This window comes from Tupaia chinensis, unplaced genomic scaffold (assembly GCF_000334495.1).
Source record: "Tupaia chinensis unplaced genomic scaffold, TupChi_1.0 Scaffold000097_1, whole genome shotgun sequence".
In the NCBI taxonomy this organism is placed as follows: Eukaryota; Metazoa; Chordata; class Mammalia; order Scandentia; family Tupaiidae; genus Tupaia; species Tupaia belangeri.
In genome coordinates this window covers 9,125,515-9,131,710 of record NW_006159559.1, presented here as the reverse complement: position 1 = coordinate 9,131,710, position 6,196 = coordinate 9,125,515, and the positions used below count along the sequence as shown (strand labels likewise).

The window sequence follows — 6,196 nt, the reverse complement described above, 5'->3', positions numbered from 1 at the left end:
ATATTAATTCTTGCAAACCAGGAACATGGGGTGGCCTACATTTTTTATGTCATTAGAAAGAAGTAAAACATTTAAGGGTTCGAAATAAAAGGAAATCTGTTGATTATAATGTATATGGTAATGTCTTCGCCTGGACCATTATCATGATGGGAAAATCCATTTGGTATATTGTAATGCAGTGATTGCATTCAATAAATAAATAGATAGATAAAAAGATAATATATGGGCTGCCGCCATCTTGGTTCTGTGTCCAAGAACTGCATAAAATGCCTGGTGAAGCCACAGAAACCATCCCTGCCACAGAGCAGGAGTTGCCACAGCCCCAGGCTGAGACAGAGTCTGGAACAGAATCGGAGGATGATGAATCAGTACCAGAGCTTGAAGAACAAGATTCCACACAGGCAACCACACAATAAGCCCAGCTGGCAACAGCTGAAATCAATGAAGAACCAGTCAGTAAAGCAAAACAGAGTCCAAGTGAAAAAAAGGCACAAAAGGTCCAAATTGGGTTTTTGGCAGGTTCCAGGAGTTACTAGAGTCACTATCCAGAAATCTAAGAATATCCTTTTTGGCATCATTAAACCAGATGTCTACAAGAGCCCATCTTCAGATACCTATATAGTTTTGGGGGAAGCCAAGATCGAGGGTTTGTCTCAGCAAGCACAGCTAGCAGTTGCCGAGAAATTCAAGTTCAAGGTGAAGCTGTCTTAAACACTCAAAAAAACATGTAGACTCCAGTTATACAAGAGAATGAAGAAGAGGAGGTTGATGAAACAGGTGTGGAAGTTAAAGACATAGAATTGGTCATGTCACAAGCAAATGTGTCATGAGCAAAAGCAGTCCAAGCCCTGAAGAACAACAGTAATGATATTGTAAATGCTCTTACAAAATTACCAATGTAACCATCTGAAAAGAAGGACTTCCTGTTCCAAAAGGATACTGCAGCCTCGTTTGAAATTTGTACTGTTTCTATCATTAATAAAGTTATGGCTTCTTGTTCAATGAAAAAAAAACATAATACATGGAAAGAATTTGGGACAGTGCCTAGAACCTATGAAATGTTCATTCAATTCCAATTCACTATTTACTTTGTGAATTTGGACTTCATAACCTCTCCAAGCCTCAAGTGTCTCATCTATGAAAATTGGTATATATTACAGTACCACTTCATAGGGCATTGTGTAGATTAAATTAGGAATTTAAGCAGAGCATTTAAGACAATACCAACAGACTATATAAGGTACTACATAAATGTTAACTGCTATAGTTATCATCATTGTTATTATCATTATCACAGTGCTACTTCAATTAGTATCAGTTATTTATTGCTGCGTAAGAAACCACTCCAAAAATGTGTGGCTGAAAATAACAATTTATTTAATTTTTCAGGATTCTGTAATGAAGTCAAGGCTGTGATTCACATGATATTGGCTAAAGCAGCTCTGATGGGGCTAGAGGACCCACAACAGCTTCACATTCCTATCTCGGGCCTCCACTGGAGTGGTGGAATAGTAGGGGCAAATATGAGTCTTTCTATCTTTCTAATCTCACATCACCCAGGGTTTTTCTCCATAAGGCTTTCCTCTTGAGGAGGGCTAGTGTAAGACTTTTTAAAATGGTTGTTCTGGGCTCCAACAAGGCAAACACAAAAGCTACAAGATATTTTAAGGCCTAGGTTTATAAATCCCCACATATTTCTGCCATTTTCTTTTACTTAAAGTTAGCTACTAAAGCCAGTCAGATTAAGGAAAAGAAACTCAATCTCTTGATGAAGAAGAGCAAAGTCACCTTGTAAATTTGCATGCAGGATGGAAAGAATTGTGCATCTTTGCAAATAATCTACCTTCATTTTTTGCACACTGTCTTGGGAATAGACTCAGTAAACTATGACCAGAAGTATAGTTACATTGTGCAAGCAAACCTAGAAATGATCTTTTAAATCAGCTGTTGATTCAACCAGTTCTGTAGCAATGTCTGGGCAAGCTCCTATCTGTGTGCGCTAGTGGAGTCCTGCCAAGTGGGCTAGATGCATCTTGGCAGGAGTAGCTCTGGATATGGACTTTGAGAATTTTGTTCTGATGTGCACAATTACAGGCTCATTTATCTAATGGCAACCAAAGCCAATGCAGAGCATCTGCTTAGTACTATCTTTGTTGGCCAGAAGTAAAGGACCCACACCTGCAGAGAAGAGGTCCTAGTATGTGCAGGTAGGTATTTCTCAGGAAAGGACGGTGCCTATTAAAGGAAGATAGGAAGGAAAGGAAACACGAGCTTGTTAAGATACACAATTGCAGCTAACATTTCTCTGTGCAATTAGCAGTTTATTTTTTAAAGTTCACCATGTTGAGAAATTGTATTTGTAAAGACTTTTTGTTTCATTACATTTCAGCAATTTGACAACTAAAGTAATCATTTCAGGTCTGTTCATAGTTTCTTTTTCTTTTTCTTTCTTTTTTTTTCTTTTTTTAAGGTTTTTGCCATAGGGTTTGACAGCTCATTGGAGAGACAGAAATTCAGTGAGAAGAAAAGTGAGAAGCCACCCTCCTGGAGGGATGACTATGCTGCAATCCCTTCATCTTGTTCCTGGAATTATGGGCACACATACACTTGTGCTCTGCGTGATTTTCAGGTCACCAGGTCCAGGACTCAAATTGCAGTCAGCCATGTAGGAATCCAGTACTTTAATCACCATGCCACCTCATGGCTCCCATGGTTTCATTTGTTTTTAATTTATATATTTATTATTATTATTCATACATTAAATCGCTATACATCATTTAGATTGTGAAGAGACTTTACCCAGCATGATATACACCTCAGTCCAGCCCAGCTGAGACCACCATACACATCCTCGTCAACAGATAATAGACTTTATCTGTGTCCCACAAGTGTTGAGTTTCAATTTTGATAAGCAAAACTTACCATTTATATCCTCCAGGTTCAAAATGTAATTCCCACTGGATAGCTAAAATAAGGTTTCCACCTGTCTACTTTAAAAATTAAATGATTTTTGGGACCAGCAGTTAGCATAATGGCTATGTCACTGGACTCCCATGTAGTCGACTGCAGTTCAAGCCTCGGACCCGGTGGCTTATATTCACACCAGGCGCGTGTGCGTGCGTGCCCAAGATCCTAAGGAGAGAATGGAGGAGAAGGGATCATGGCGTGGCCATCCCCCATAGGAGGTGATTTCTCGCTTTCTGTCTCTCTCTCTCTCTCTGTCTTTCTGGCAAACGCACATGCCCTATAGCAAAAACCTCTCCAAAAAATAAAAAAAAATTAAATTAAATAAAAATTAAATGATTTTTAAAACTTTTTTGGTTTGTTTTTGCAATGTCCAGGCAGAGCTTGGCACAACTGTTACAACTGTTCTTTTCACCATGGCTATGTTACTTAATAACTCATGATGGCTAAGCTTTCTGTAGTTGCCCCAGTCATACCTAGAATCCTTTTTGAGAGCAGCATCAACATTTTACAGTATTTCCCTCTTCCTTGCCTTCCTAATTAATCCAACTTCTAAAGTGTCAGCAATGTCTGGAGAATACAGAAAAAAATCATTTAACACACCTCAGTGAAACTTACCAAGAAAGTTTCTTTCTTATTGACAGATCTCTAATCTCTTGTCTGGGAAGAACCCTTTTGTCTCCCCCTACTTCCTCTTCAATATCCCTTTATTCCTACAAACAATTTTTATCACACCTTATTTCTACAGACAATCTTCACCTTGTATAGTCTGCTCAATAAAACAAAGCCTTATGTGGCTGAACTTCCTCACCCTCTTACTCCAAAGAAAGCAGTTCCATAATTATTAATGTTGATGGGAGTAAGGAAAGTAAGAAAAGGTTTTTGCCCTCTCTGTCTGAATAAAGCAGATTATTTCCAGGCAGAGACAAAAAAAAAAAAAAAAATCAAACTGGGAAGTGTTAAAGAGCAGGGAAGGACTATGCTTAAAATAAATAAAAAGCAACATCTGCCATGGGGAAAAAATAAAATAACTGTCTTTTTGCCCTTTACTTTTCTATTTCACCTAGTCTCCTTGAGAGATTTCACCACCTTCATCTTCATCTTGTCCCTCAGATTATTTTGTGTAAAAAATGTGCCATCTATTGGTCAAAAGCAAATAACCAAAAAACTTGACTTAAGCATGTTACTCTCTTGCCACGAATTCAGAGCTCAGTGAGGCAGAGGAGGGTGTAGTAGAATTCTCTCTACCTTGGGAGCAGCAGTTAGTGTAATGGCTGTGTTGCTGGACTCCCACGTAGTCGACCGTGGTTCGAGTCCCGGACCTGGTGGCTTAAACTCACGCTGGCGTGTGTGCATGCATGCCCAAGATCCCGAGAGGAGAATGGAGGAGAAGGGATTGCGGCATGGCCATCCCCCTGGGGCGGGGCTTGTCACTGTGTCTCTGTCTGGCAAGCGCACACGCCCTATAGCAAAAACCTCTCCAAAAAAAAAGAATTATCTCTACCTTAAACCATCAACTTTCCGGTGTCTCCCAGATGAAATTCCTAGAAAGCAAGTCAGTATAGGAAAGAATCTAGCCCTGAACATGTGATTTAAAGCTCAGAGTTATAGAAATGTGAAGAAGGCTGTGGTTAGAATCAACTGAGACAGGAAGATTTCAAAATCTGTCCATGAGGGAGTGGGAACATCATGGTCAAGAACAGAGATTTTTTTGTTCAATATAGAATCTTGTATTGGCAGGTTTTTGCTTTTTTTCAGTATTTTAAAGATGTCAATTTATTGTCTTCTAGCTTACAGAATGTTCGAAGTATGTTAAAGTTCAAATCTTCATTTCCCTGTACATAATTTCTAGTTTTCTAAAATTTCGGCCTGATTTCAATTATTTTCTTTATTCTTAGATGTTTGATTATGTTCTGTTAACGTATTTTTTCATCTTTTTTATATTGAATGGGGCTTTCTAATATTTTTTATCCATGATGTAATATTTCTTTTTCTTTTTTTTTTTGGAGAGGTTTTTCACTACAGGGCACGTGCGCTCGCCAGACAGACAGAAAGAGACATAGAGACAGAAAACGAGAAATCACCCCCCAGGGGGGATGGTCACGCTGCAATCCCTTCTCCTCCATTCTCCTCTCGGGATCTTGGGCATGCATGCACACGCGTCCGGCGTGAGTTTTAAGCCACCGGGTCTGGGACGTGAACCGCGGTCAACTACGTGGGAGTCCAGCGACATAGCCATTACACTAACTGCTGGTTCCTGATGTAATATTTCTTTATCCTTGGATAATACTTGGCCATTTCATCTTCTTATATTATTGTGCCTCATTCTTTTTTCCTTTTGAGATACAATAACACCCATATTGGGCTGTTTTATATTATTTTAAACTCTTGAATGCAGTTGTTGTTTCACTTTTTTCCCTTTTTGAATTTTAGTACATATAGTTACTCTTGGCCTATCTTCAGGTTCATCTATTCTTTCCTCAGCTGTATTAAGGCTATTAACAAGCCTGCTGGTGGCATTTTTCATCTCTGTGTGTTTGGTCTCTGGCATTTTCATCTGACTCTTTTTTATACTTTATATATCTGCTAAAATTCCCAATAGGCTTTAACATGTTTCTACCTTTTCATATAGGAGCACTTAGCATGTGGGAGGCAGGTGAGAAAAGTGAGAGAGTGTGAGGATAGATATTAAGGAGAAAAATAGAGAGGCAAGACATTTATGGGCACAGAAATGGACTATTGTCTATGGATGATAACATATATAGTATCCTCATCTGGACCAGTGTCAAATGTATCATGTTAGTGAATACATTCAAGTGGTATATAGTTATTGAATGTATAAAAGAAATTTTTAAAATTAAATTAAAATAATACTTTAAAATCTTTGTCTAATCATTCCAGTATCTGGATCATCTCTGAGTTAGAATTTGTTTTATTTCTTTGTCTCTTCACAGTGGGGTCTTTTTAATTGATGTTTTTGTGTCTCATAATTTTGTGATCATCACACATAGTGTGTCTAATAGTAAGGCTAAGGCAAATAATATTTATGCCTGGAAAATGTGAGTCAATTTACCCAACGGTTGGGTTTATTTTTTATTATTGCCACAGTTACCCTCAATGCACTACTGCTTCAAATTCCTCTGGCATTACTTTGCACATTTTATTAATAGAATTGGGTCATTTCCCGTTTCTAAACCAATTACTGGCAAAGGGAATGGAATTATTCCAACCG

The 6,196-nt window shown here is 38.4% G+C and overlaps 1 pseudogene; it reads left to right on the top strand.

Annotated features, from left to right (window-relative positions):
- The first annotated feature begins 266 nt into the window (after positions 1 to 266).
- LOC102492640 (nascent polypeptide-associated complex subunit alpha pseudogene) lies at positions 267 to 902 on the top strand (annotated as a pseudogene).
- Positions 903 to 6,196: the final 5,294 nt, after the last annotated feature.